General features: G+C 42.7%; 1 protein-coding gene across 1 annotated transcript in view; it reads right to left on the bottom strand.

Moving 5' to 3' along the window:
* Positions 1-11933, bottom strand: part of pik3c2b (phosphatidylinositol-4-phosphate 3-kinase, catalytic subunit type 2 beta) — a 172282-nt gene extending 160349 nt beyond the window's left edge. The window contains exon 1 of the mRNA XM_073030650.1: positions 11790-11933. The gene's annotated coding sequence lies outside the window, so the exon portion shown is untranslated. The remainder of the gene's footprint in view (positions 1-11789) is intronic.
* Between the last annotated feature and the right edge of the window lie 1471 nt (positions 11934-13404).

The following is a 13404-nucleotide window of genomic DNA, read 5'->3' as shown; positions in this document are numbered from 1 at the left end:
CAAAAAAAATGAATCTCAGAGTAGTACATGGTGACAGACATGTACTTTGATAATAAATTTACTTTGTACTTTAGACTGATTGGATGTACATAATGTGACGCTAGCAACAGATGTATCTGTACACAAGGTGACTGACAGGAAATTATAAAATAGTGGTGGCAGGGCTGGGTTAATGGTGGAGGTATTGATTAGCCTTATGACTTGGAGAAAGTAACTGTTTTTGAGCCTGATGGTCCTGGCCTGGATTTTTCATGAATGAAGTAGGGCAAACAGTTAAGAGCAGGGTGAATGGGATCCTCACAATAATGGGGGCTAACTGAGGTAAAATTCTAAAAGATTAGGGAGTACCTCAGGCAAAAATAAGATATAAAGTCGCTGATTATATTTGAGAGACATGAGCCACCGTCTGAAGAAATGATTAAAAAGCTTTGTATTACTCAAAGAACGGGGAAGTAACCATGCTTTGATTTAGCCACCACAGTGCTGAGGCCATAGAGTGAAAGAAGTTGACTGAAGTAAGGTGGTGTCATCAGCAAAGGGCTCAGAAGTCAAGATCAATGAAACATGGTGACCGACGAGAGTGAAAGGCCACTCAAAGTTTCAAAACAAAATACTTGCTCAAATTAGACCAGTTGAAATGCTTTTGGTTTCAAGAATACAGCAACTATAGTATTTCAGAAAGTTTCTGATCTAAAAAAAATCTGCAGTTACCCATAAATTTGCAAACTGGTCAATGCAATTTCTAAGCTTTACCAATGTCTTCTTCAAGACAGATCCCTACTAACATAACTTAACCCTTGATCTCAGGGCTGATCAGCACCATGCCAGCTCAATTATAAACAATTTCTTTAAAAATTATTGTTAAAATTCATTTACAGTAATTGACATCTAAAATTATGGCTGACAGATATTTGAGATATCGGGGCGAACACCATCTACCAATAATAAGTTGGAATTTCTTTAGTCAGACGGTGGTGCATCTGTGGAATTCATTGTCACAGATGGCTGTGGACGCCAAGTCATTGGGAATATTTAAAGCGGAGGTTGATAGATTCTTGATTAGTAAGGGCATCAAAGGTTCTGGAGAAAAGGCTAGAGAACTGGGTTGAGAGGGATAATAATCAGCCGTGATGGAAAGGTGGAGCAGACTCAGTAGGCCAAATGGCCTAATTCTGCACCCATGTCTTACGGAGAAAAACATTTACATGGAAAATACTAAAATACAAGGAGTTTAAAATGATTTGTGTAAAAAAAAAACACGGCGTTTGAGCAAGCACAGAATATATCACCTTGTTATCCACCTCAAAAATTGAAAATGACTTGAACAAGTTTCACAATCACATGCCAATGTTGATTCATATAAATACATCAATTCATATTCAGAGTTTTTGTTTTAATAGGCACAACATTTGAAATCACAGATAAAAAAGTCCAAAGCATCTTTAGAACATTTAGATCAAATGTCACTTTTGCACACACACTGTGTGCAATTTACTAACTCACTACTATTTGGTAATTTTTCTGTGGGTTTGCCTGAAGTTAACATGACTTATTGAACATAATTAACAGCCTTCAGCTGTCAATATGATAGAGCCCGTCTAATTGAGTCTGCCTAGGCATGTTTAGTCACAACAGAAAATTTAAAAGCCTTGGTCTCAAACAGCATTTTAAATTTCAATACCAGAATTGACCTCCACTTAACAAGTGCATCGGTGTTTTTGGATATTTTCAGTTGGTAAAAGCTGCTGATGGAGCTTACACAGAAATTGTGCAAATTCTCAAGACCACGGTATTGATTTTGATAGGAATCTTCTCCATGAATCTACTGTTCTGATGAAATATAGGACAGGAGGAAGAGAGTGGGTGGGATGAAACCCTGTATTCTATCCTCACACTCATTCACCACAAGGAATCTGTGTAAACTCTACTTTCATTCAAACTTTTAACACAGTGGTTGGGGCAAATTGACACAATATTATTTTATATTCTTTAAAAAGGCACAAGGCCATTCAGCCTTTTAAATCTGCTCTCAGAGCAATCTCATTGGCTTAATTTAATTCAAAGTCATCCTTTATCACATACACATTAACCAACCCTCTCCCCCACATATTTCCCAAATCTCCTACCACCCCATACACTAGGGGCAATTTACAGTATCTTTTTAACCAACCAACCTGCATGTTTTGGAAAGAAATAGGAGTATCCACACCAACACAGTCACAGAGTCTTTGGTATTGTCAAAGACTAGCAAATTTCTACAGATGTACTGTGGAGAGCATTCTGACAGGTTGCATCGCTACCTGGTATGGACGCTCCAATGCACAAGATTGGAAAAAGCTGCAGAGCGTTATAAACTCAACCAGCTCCATCATGGGAACTTATCCCCCCCATCAAGGACTTCTTCAATAGGCAATGCCTCAAGGTGCCATCTATCATTAAGCACCCCCGTTATCCAAGACGTGCCCTATTATTGCTCCCATCAGCAAGGAGGTACAAAAGCCTGAAGACACACACTCAACATTGTAGGAACAGCTTCTTGCCCTCCACCAACAGATCTCTGAAGAGACCATGAAAACTACCTCACATTTTGCTCCCTTTTCACACTTAAAAAAAATTGTAACTTAGAATATTTTATGTATTGCACTATACTCTGCCACAAAACTACGAATTCTATGATACACATCAGTGATGATAAACCTGATTCTGATTCAGACAGAATGAATGAACTGCAAACAGACAGTTCATAGTCAGAATTGAACACAGATTGCTGGATATGTGTGGTAGAAGCAGCATCTGCTGCACTACTGTTTTGCCAAAACAAGCTAGTACAGGAGCACTGTGGTTAGCATACCATTTTACAGCACTAGCTGTAAGATCGGGGTTCAATTCCCACCACTATCCATAAAGAGTCTGTACATTCTCCGCGTGTCCATGTAGGTTTCCTCTGGGTGCCCTGGCTCCCTCCCACATTCCAAAGATATGCGGTTAGGATTAGAGTTAGTAAAGTGCAGGTGTGCTATGTTGGCATTGGAAGCATGGCAACATGGGGGCTGTCCCAGTGTAATCCTTGATGCAAACGGCACATTCCACTCTATGTTTCGATGTACTAATCTTTAATATTGAGAAAGAAAACATTTATAAAATTACACTCTTGATGATAGATGCAGAGGACAATCAACCTGTCACCAGCCCTGGTGAAAGGAAGTCCAAGAACTGCCAAGGTTTAACTCCAGTACGGTCATCACTTATGTTGTACAAGCATCAATACCTTTTGGGTGGAGCACCTGCTCTTCACTCAGCTCCATTCGTTAACTCCAGAAAAAGCAATGAGCGTTACACCACTGACCACTTCAAAACACTCATTTAAACTTTAATTGTTTGTTTTATATGACATCCATCTGATCATTTAGTAGCGTAGCAGTAAGTGTAACGCTTTACAGAGCTAGTGACCTGGGTTCCATTCCTGCTGCTGTCTGTAAGGAGTTTGTACGTCCTCCCCATGACTGTATAGGTTTCCTCCGGGTGCTCCGGTTTCCTCTCGCAATCCAAAGATGTACCTTTTAGATTAATTAGTCACACTGGTGTAATTGGACGGTATGGGCTCATTGTCCAAAAGGACCTATTACCATGCTCTATCTCTAAATGAGTAAATAAATAAATCTAGTGTTCCAAACCAATTAAATTCTCGTTACCTGTAGAAATGTAACCTCCCTTGTTAATTGTATTTGTGTGCTTTATATCATTCAGTGTTAATGGCATTCAAGTAAGATACGTCAAATGAATACTGATCAACCGATGGCAAGCAAGAACAAATTATATTTGACTACAATATGAAGAAAGGAATTGCCATTTCTTCAATTTCAAAGTAAATTGTCAAAGGATGTGTCTGTCACCATGTGCTACCTTGGGATTAATTTTCTTGCAGGCATTTATAGGAAAAATACAGTAGGATTTATAAAATGCTCTATAAACTGACAAAGACTGACACGCTTCCAATGTGTAAAATACAAACTGTGCAAATAAAAAAAAACTGAGAACCTGAGATGTACAGAGTTCCTGAAAGTGAATCTGTAGGTTGTAATATCAGTGCAGAGTAGTGGAGATTGAAGTCATCCACACCAATTCAGGAGCCTGATTTACTAAACAGCTGTCTGTTGCAATGAATTCCACAGATTCACCACCTTCTGGCTAAAGAAGTTCCTTCTCTTCTCTACTCTAAAGGGATGTCTTTGTATTTTGAGACTGTGCCCTCTGGTTCTCATCTTTCCCACTACAGAAAACATCCTCTCCACGTCCATTCTATCTAGCCTTTCAATAGGTTTCAATGAGATCTTTCTTCATTCTTCGAAACTTCAGCAGGTACAAGCCCAGAACTATCAAACGCTCCTCCTACATTCACCATCATCATGTGCCATGATATGACTTAGGTGATATTGGTCTATGACTATGATTGTCCTTGGCAAATTTTACAGAAATGGTTTGCCATTGTCTTCTTCTGTGCAGTGTCTTTACAAGATAGGTGACCTCAGCCATTATCAATACTCTTCAGAGATTGTCTGCCTGATATCAGTCATCGCATAATCATGGCTTCATGTGACTCTGACTGGGAGAGCTAAGTAGGTGCTACAGCTTGTCCAAGGGTGACCTGCAGGCTATCGGTGGGAAGGAGTGCCTTACACCTCCTCTGGTAGAGACGCATCTCCGCCTTGCCACCTCATAATCAACCCTTTCATTCCCAGGATCGTTCTTCTGAACCCTGTCCAATGCCAGCACATCCTTTCTTAGATAAGGAACCCAAAACCGCCCTGAAACAGATCCGATAAACTTCAGATGCAGCACATGTACATTACACTAATCCAAAAGTACAGCCCAATCTACCTATGTATTTTTGAAAATCGGTGCCAGTAATTGTTGTCGGCTTCTGTACAACCAGAAACAGGCTCACCTGTAAACAAAGTGGCCAATCACTAATTGTAAACAAAATGGCTAATGACTAATCGTCACAAAGTTCTGAGGTCAGAAGGTTGTGGGTGTGGTGCAGAGGTGTTCAACAAAACATAACAAGTCTCAACAAAATCTTTTGCATAAGACTCATTCAAACAATGCACCAAAAAAAGACATGATCCATTAACAAAAAGCAACATTCATCTGTGCAGCCTACACACAAGCAAAATCCTAACATTTTCCAGGAAGTGCATTCCAGAAGGGGACCTGCTACAAAATCAATACGATTAACCACCCCGAATAATGTGGTATTTTGTCACCCAAAATACTCAATTCATGCCAATAGACAAGTATCCAGCAAAAGTTCATGCCATAGCTCCACATGCCAACATTATATGCTTGTCAAATATGCCCAACAACAGCCCACAAAATGAGAAAAGTAAAAAAACCCACAAGAATACTATGGTTCAAGTATTCTCTTCAGCACTCTCTTTGATATGTGACCTTTACTCAATACCAAGACTCTGAAACACCTCATGCAAAAGTAGATATGTGATTAGTGCCTCTGAGGTCTCTAAATGGGACAGAACTACATGGTAAGGGACCAATCATTTAATATTGAGGTACACAAGGAATTTCTGTTCCCAGTTTGGTGAATCTCTGGAATTCTCTACTAGCCAATCAGGAGTATTTGAAGTAGAAGTTGACCAATCAATGGAGTAGTAGAGGGGAATTGGGAAATGGCACACAGAGGAGTTGAAGCCAGCTTAAGGTTGTGCACACAAGTGATTGGAGATAGTGGACCAGGAACAACCAAAATGTTGGTGGGATTCAGTGGGTTAGGCAGCATCATAGAGGGAAATGGACAGTCAAAGTTTCAGGTCGAGACCCTTCATCCAAACTGAAAAAGAGGGGAGATGGCCAGTAGAAAGAGTTGAAGTAAAGGGGTGGAGCAGGAGGTGGCAAGTGATAGGTAGATCTAGATGAGGAGGGGTGATAGACAGATGGAGGAGATACGAGGGGAAATAGTGACAGAGCCTGGAAGGTGATAGGTAGAAGTGACAAAGGGCTGACGACAATAGAATCTGATGAGAAAGAAAGGTGGAACATGAAACCAAATAAGGGAGATGAGATGGTCAGATGTGATCAGTAGGTAGAGAAGTGCATGGGTGATGAGCTGATGTGCTGAAAAGGGGGAATTGGATAGGTCAGGAAGAGACATGACAATATTGGGAGCAGGACTGAAGGCCCATTCTTGCTGTTTTCTCTGAAATAGCAGTTCAGAATAAAGTACAAGCATGTTGTCCCAAATGGATCACTTTTATGCTGTTATGTGGCAGGGTATTAGATGGTGTTCATAGCATTGAACATTGAAGGTTGATGTTTAGATTCCCTGGAAATCCAATTACCTCAGTCCCAGGGCATCAGTTAATGGTATTTATGGTCCAATTATCTAAATGACCATACATTTTTGAAAAAGGTCAAAAGTGGCAGTTTACGTATAAACGCCAGAGATTCTGCAGACACTGGAAATCTTGAGCAATGCACACAAAACACTAGAGGAACTCAGCAGGCCAGGCAGCATCTGTGGAGGGCAATACACAGTCAGTGTTTCAGGCTGAGACCCTTCATCAGAACTGGAAAGGAAGGGGATAAAAGCCAGAATAAGAAGGTGGGGAGAAGGAGAGGGGTACAAGCTTACAGGTGATAGGTGAGACCAGGTGAGGGGGAAGGTGGGTGGGTGATGATTGCCAAATTAGATTTGCAGTTCTTCACATATTGTCTGCATATCGTCGAGATCAAGACAAATTTTATGTTTGGATTGAGATGTGGTAAGCCACTTTTGTGCTGGACAAGCAACAGATAATGATCAGCTCATGAATGTAACCTCCAATGATTGACATTGAGTGACATAATCATCATTGAGTTTCCCACCAACAAGCTGGACATCAGACAAAAATCATTTCTGGAACAGCTGCACAAGTTCTACAGTTACACAGCATCCTCCAATGGGTGACTCATCTCCTGACTCTGCAAAACCCTTCAGTTATCTACAAGGCTCAAGTCAGTAGCAAGCCACAATACTCCCTGCTCATCTAGATAACTACCACTCCCAACAACACACAAAAAACTTAATTCCATAACAAGCTAACAGCTTGGTTGACATACTATTAATGACATTCAACATTTACTCCCATTGCTTCAATATGTACTGTGCATCTAGTTTAAATTGGCATTATCCGTATAGTTTAAATTGTTTCTTTTGTGGGGTGGAGTCTCGGACCAGAAGAGACAGCCTCAAAATAGAGGGATGTCCAATTAGAACAGAGATGAGGAGGAATTACTTCAGCCAGAGTGTGATGATTCTGTGGGATTCGTTGCTATGGGCGACTGTGGAGGCCAGGTCGCCAGGTGCATTTAAGGCGGAGGTTGTTGATTTGTCTGGCCGTGTAAGGTTATGGGGAATAGACAGGAGAATGGGGTTTAGAGGGAAATGGGTCAGCCATAAAAAATGGCAGAGCAGACATGATGCTCTAAGATACAGCTTAGAATCCACAGTCACTTCCAGGACAGCGGCGACACGCGAAGCATGTGGAAGGGCATCTAGGACATCACCAATTACAAGACAACATCACCTGACTGTGCAGGTGATGCCTCCCTCCCAAATGCGCTGAATAACTTCTACGCCTGGTTTGAGGCGGAAAATAATTTGGCGGCGAGGAAGTCCACCCCTCCTACAAATGACCAGGTGCTGTGTCTCTCTGTGGCCGACGTGAGAAGAACCCTGTGCAGGATCAACCCACGGAAGGCTGCTGGACCAGACAACATCCCTGGTAGAGTGCTCAGAGGATGTGCAGACCAGCTAGCAGATGTTCCCACTGACATCTTCAACATCTCTCTGAGCAGTGTCACCATTCCAATGTGCTTCAAGGCCGCCACCATCATCCCCATGCCGAAGAAGTCTTTAGTGTCCTGCCTAAATGACTACCGTTCCATTGCACTTACATCCATCATCATGAAGTGTTTCGAGTGGCTCGTCATGAGGCATATCAAGACTCTGCTGCCCCCCCCTCACTGGACCCCCTGCGGTTTGCGTACCGTCCCAACCGCTCAACAGATGACGCCATTGCCATCACCCTCCACCTGGCCCTAACCCACCTGGACAAAAAAGGCACATACATTCGGATGCTGTTCATAGAATTTAGTTCAGCATTCAACACAATCATCCCTCAGAAACTGATTGGGAAGCTGAGCCTACTGGGCCTGAACACCTCCCTCTGCTACTGGATCCTAGACTTGACTGGGAGACCTCAGTCAGTCCGGATCGGGAGCAGCATCTCCAACACTATCACACTGAGCACGGGGGCTCCCCAGGGTTGCGTGCTCAGTCCACTGCTGTTCACTCTGCTGACCTACGACTGTGCTGCAACACAAAGCTCGAACCATATCATCAAGTTCGCTGATGACATGACCGTGGTGGGTCTCATCAGCAAGAACGACGAGTCAGCTTACAGAGAGGAGGTGCAGCGGCTAACGGACTGGTGCAGAGCCAACAACCTGTCTCTTAATGTGAAGAAAACAAAAGAGATGGTTGTTGACTTCAGGAGGGCACGGAGCAACCACTCCCCACTGAACATCGACGGCTCCTCGGTAGAGATCGTAAAGAGCACCAAATTTCTTGGTGTTCACCTGACGGAGAATCTCACCTGGTCCCTCAACACCAGCTCAATAACAAAGAAAACCCAGCAGCGTCTCTACTTTTTGCAAAGGCTGAGGAAAGTCCATCTCCCACCCCCCATCCTCATCACATTGTATCAAGGTTGTATTGAGAGCATCCTGAACCGCTGCATCACTGCCTGTTTCAGAAATTGCACTATCTCAGATCGCAAGACCCTGCAGCGTATAGTGAGGTCAGCTGAGAAGATCATTGGGGTCTCTCTTCCTGCCATCACGGACATTTACACTACACGCTGCATCCGCAAAGGAAACAACATTATGAAGGACCCCATGCACCCCTCATACAATCTCTTCTCCCTCCTGCCGTCTGGGAAAAGGCACCGAAGCATTCGGGCTCTCACGATCAGACTATGTAACAGTTTCTTCCCCCAAGCTATCAGACTCCTCAATACCTGAAGCCTGGACTGACACCTTGCCCTACTGTCCTGTTTATTATTTATTGTAATGTTTTTGTGCACTTTATACAGTCCAGTGTAGGCCTGTGGTCTAGTGTAGCTTTCTCTGTTGTTTTTTTTATCATTACGTAGTTCAGTCTAGTTTTTTGTACTGTGTCATGTAACACCATGGTCCTGAAAAATGTCTCATTTTTACTATGCACTGTACCAGAAGTTATAGTCGAAATGACAATAAAAGTTGACTTGACTTGAATAGGTTCTTCCAGACCTTCAAGCCATACCGACCAGCAACACACTGATTGCTTGCTGAACCACAGGAGCATTTACCCTACGAACTGGTACGTCTTTGGACCGTGGGAAGAAACCAGAGCACCCGGAGGAAACCCACATGCACACGGGAAGGAATTTACAAACCTGCTTACTGAAGTCACAGGGCCTAGCAGACTCAATGGGCTAAATGGCCTAATTCTGCTCCTATGTCTTATGAAATCAAACTCAGGCACCCGGAGCTACTATAGTGTCAGGCTAACCGTTACACTACCGTGGCACCCATTTTGTACATATTACTCTCGATTTCCAGCATTTGCAGAACACATTGTGGTTGCATTTTTCTATGACCTGCCAGACACCAATTGCAAAAGGTAGTTCCCCATAATTTTTCATGGGCGAGTTTGAGATGGGAAATAATTGCTGGCCTTACTAATAATAATACAGACATTTCATTAATTTTATAGATTATCCCGCTTGAATTAAAATAACCAATGTAACACCATTCTCAATGAACCTGTGACTCCACTATAACAATGAATGGCAGCCATTCTGAACACCAAACATAAACAGAACTTCAAGTGGAAAGTTGTTCACAAACTCCAAACAATTATGACCTTTCATGACACAGGATATCAACACAGAAGGTGCTAAACAAAACAAAAAAAATTCTGCGTGCCTCCCAAAGATCACATGATTAAAACTGGGAATTTACTCTGTCTACTGGTGTGTGGGAAAGACTCTCCACACAATTCGGAGAAAGGTTGGCCCATCCGGCCCTTCGAGGCACGCCGCCCGGCTATCCCCCAATTTAATCACGGGATTAGACCAAACACGGGACAATTTACAACGGCCTACCAACCTGTAGGTCTTTGGACTGTGGGAAGAAACCTACGCGGTAACGGGGAGAACATACTGGCAGCGGCGGGATTCGAACCTGAGTCACCTGTACTGTAAAGCATTGTGCTAACCACTACACTGCCATGCCGCATGTTGTCAGTATATTTCTGATTTCCGGAAAATCTGCAACATTTCGCATTTGTAAAGAAAAAGAAGATGCATTTTATATCACAACAAGGAGCTATTATGTCCCCATCATTCGAATTCAAGGCACCTGAATGATACAGCTGGGTTTAATATTAATATGATAAAAGGTAATAATTGGGAGTCCCTTTGGATTTTTCTCAGGTTTACTTCCATTGAAGTCCATCAGGAATAAGAAAAAGAGACTGCGGGACTCTACTGTTTATTTTACACTATTCATAGTTTCAATACCATTGTATGGCAACGCTACAACAGTTTCAACTCCCTATTGTGTGAAGCACTGTCAAACCATTTTGACAGTGTGGTGAAATGCTACGCACATATCCATTCTGAGACAAATGTTAAATCAGGCAAATGTGCACTTTCTCACAATGAGATAAGGAGAACCTCGCAGTTAAATCAAATACGGTCTTCCTGTCTCAGACACGCCATTGTATAGAAATCAAAGCATTCCCACCGTAATTGGTTACTCCCCGGATCTAAAAGGCATGCTCGGTTTAAACCTCTAAATTTACTTGAAAGCTCCCTCACTTAAATCATGTAACTGTTATTCCCTGATACAAACAACAGTTTTGTTTTACCCTGACCGCCGAGTGAGTGCTGAACTATCCAGCTATTTACATCCTTCTTCTTTAGTCCCCCTCTCCAAATAAAAATTTTCCCCCGAAATTTAAAGCATCAGTTCTCTCCATTCTTTTAGGTATCTATTTCAACTCATAATTTACTGCGTTAAAAAGAAAAACCAATTTCAAATAATGTTTTTCTCCCTTTTTATCTTAATATATCAGTTAGTTTTTAAAACAATTGCTTAAGAAGCACCCCCCCCCCATCCAATTCTTTATTCCTGCAATGCAATCGTGCCTGAAATTGGCAATTGATGGAAGACGCTTGCGTTAACAGGTCAGCCCTTTCCATTTTTCACCTCTTTCTGCCTGCCTGTCTCTTTCTTTCATAGACACACAACCACCCGGTCATTTTTCTACCTCACCCTCTCCAAAATCAACAGACCTCCTGGAAAATGCCCGTGTCTAATCCCCACCCCTTTCCCGATAATGCGGGATCTAACCCCCGCAGCATTCCATTTAAACCGAGCGGCTCTGAGGCAAATTCACTGCCACCCTCCGGAGTAGAATGAAGGAGGAACCTCCGCCAGCTCCCTCTTGCAACGACACAATGAAACGAATGTATCGGACCAACTATCCATCCATCCACCTGCAGCTCGGAAGCCGGACCGAGGAGACTCCCAGAAGGAAAGAAAATCCGTCCCCTAATCTATCCTCAGTTCTCACTACCCCCACACTTCCCCCCAATGCAAAACAGTATCAATATCATTTAAACCCCACTGGCTCTCACAAGCAAAAGAACAGCAAATCCAGCCGGAATAGGCTATGAATATTTTACCTCGTGGCCCTCTCGCTCTCAAAACAAGAGGAAATTAAATTGCCTCGTGTTCCCTTTCAGAATTCCAGACGGATTAAAGAAATCTCAACATCGCTCAGGTCCTTTGCGCTCTCCATTCCTACGGCTTCACAACTAGCATACACTCGGTGTGTGTGAGAAAAACCTTTTCCGGTTTGCAGAAAGCCCCTTGAGGGAATAGATGAATGACAGGCTATAGATGGTTGGGAAAAAGCTGACCTCTGCTGGATATTCACGGGAGTTACATCGAGAATAACTTCCCTATTCAGAGGAGTTTACAAACCAGTTTAGAACCTGGTTCATCACGTTGAATCCTCATAAAACACTAGTCAGACCTCGAGGGGAGGACAGTGTTGTATCTCATTCTGAATACCATACTTCAGGAATTTGGAGAAAACTTACTAGGTTGATCGCACCAACGAGGGACATTAAAATATACATGTTAGGAATAGGAAATCATTCTACTCCTTCAGCCTGTTCTACCAGCCAATAGTTCGCGTTATCACCTTCCTTATCAGATTCCAGCTCTAGTAGCCTTTGTGAACAGAGAACAGAGATCATTACAGCACTGTACTGGCCCTTCCACTGATAATCTCGTGCTGATCTTGCAAGAATCAAGGCCGGCTGATGGTGTAGCAGCATTAACACTTTGAGGTGAATGCTCGAGTTCGAATCTGGCCTGGTCCCAATTTGGGCAGCAGTAGTATCTGCGCGGAAGAAAGGCCTACCATGAATATCCATCCTACACTATTCACTCAACAAGATCAATCCTTCTCTCCTACATAGTCCTCCATTTTTCTATCATCCATGTGCCTATCTAAGACGTTATTAAATGCCTCTTATGTATCTGCCTCTCCCACCACCCTTGGCGGGGTGTTACCATGCACCTACTACTGTGTAAAGAAATCTAGCTCTGACATTTCCATTATACTTTCCTCCAGTCACATTAAAATTATATCCCCTCATAATAACCAATTTCATCCCGTTGAAAATGTCTCTCTGAGTATCCACTAGATTTATCTTATAAAGTCCTCTCTCATCCCCCTTCACTCCAAAGAGAAAAACCCAAGCTCGCTCAACCTATCCTCATGAGATTGTGTTCCTGTTTACCTCACCTTCCCCTTCAATCATCGTCACAATCTCAATCTTCAACCCCTCCTAGCACTGCATGTCTGTATTTTTATTTAGCCGTCTCTGGCTCACAACTCAACCCCTCCCCCTCCCCTACCTGACTCAATCTGCTTGCCTTTGTTGAACCCTCCTCAGACCACCAATGACTTCGGGCCCCTGTCTTACCACTCCCCCTCTCCTTGTTACACTGGTCAACTCCCTCTCCACTCTCAGTCACGTGACCACCCTGAGTGCGGTTTCCAAATGAGGAAGTTGAACCAAAAACAAAACCAGAAACTTTCCGGCAGTAGTACAGCACAAAGACAGAAAATATTCAAATTTTCAAAGTATATTTATTATCAAAGTTCAGTATGTATTCAGGATACAACTGAGAAATGGCCTCCTGCAGGCATCCACGAAATGAAGAAACATTATGGAACCCGTTCAAGAAAACATCAAGCACTCAACAGGCGGGAAGAAAGAATAA

Source organism: Hemitrygon akajei, chromosome 27, assembly GCF_048418815.1.
Source record: "Hemitrygon akajei chromosome 27, sHemAka1.3, whole genome shotgun sequence".
Taxonomy (NCBI): domain Eukaryota; kingdom Metazoa; phylum Chordata; class Chondrichthyes; order Myliobatiformes; family Dasyatidae; genus Hemitrygon; species Hemitrygon akajei.
The sequence above is the reverse complement of the archived record's forward strand: the minus strand, read 5'-3'. Positions and strand labels throughout refer to the sequence as shown.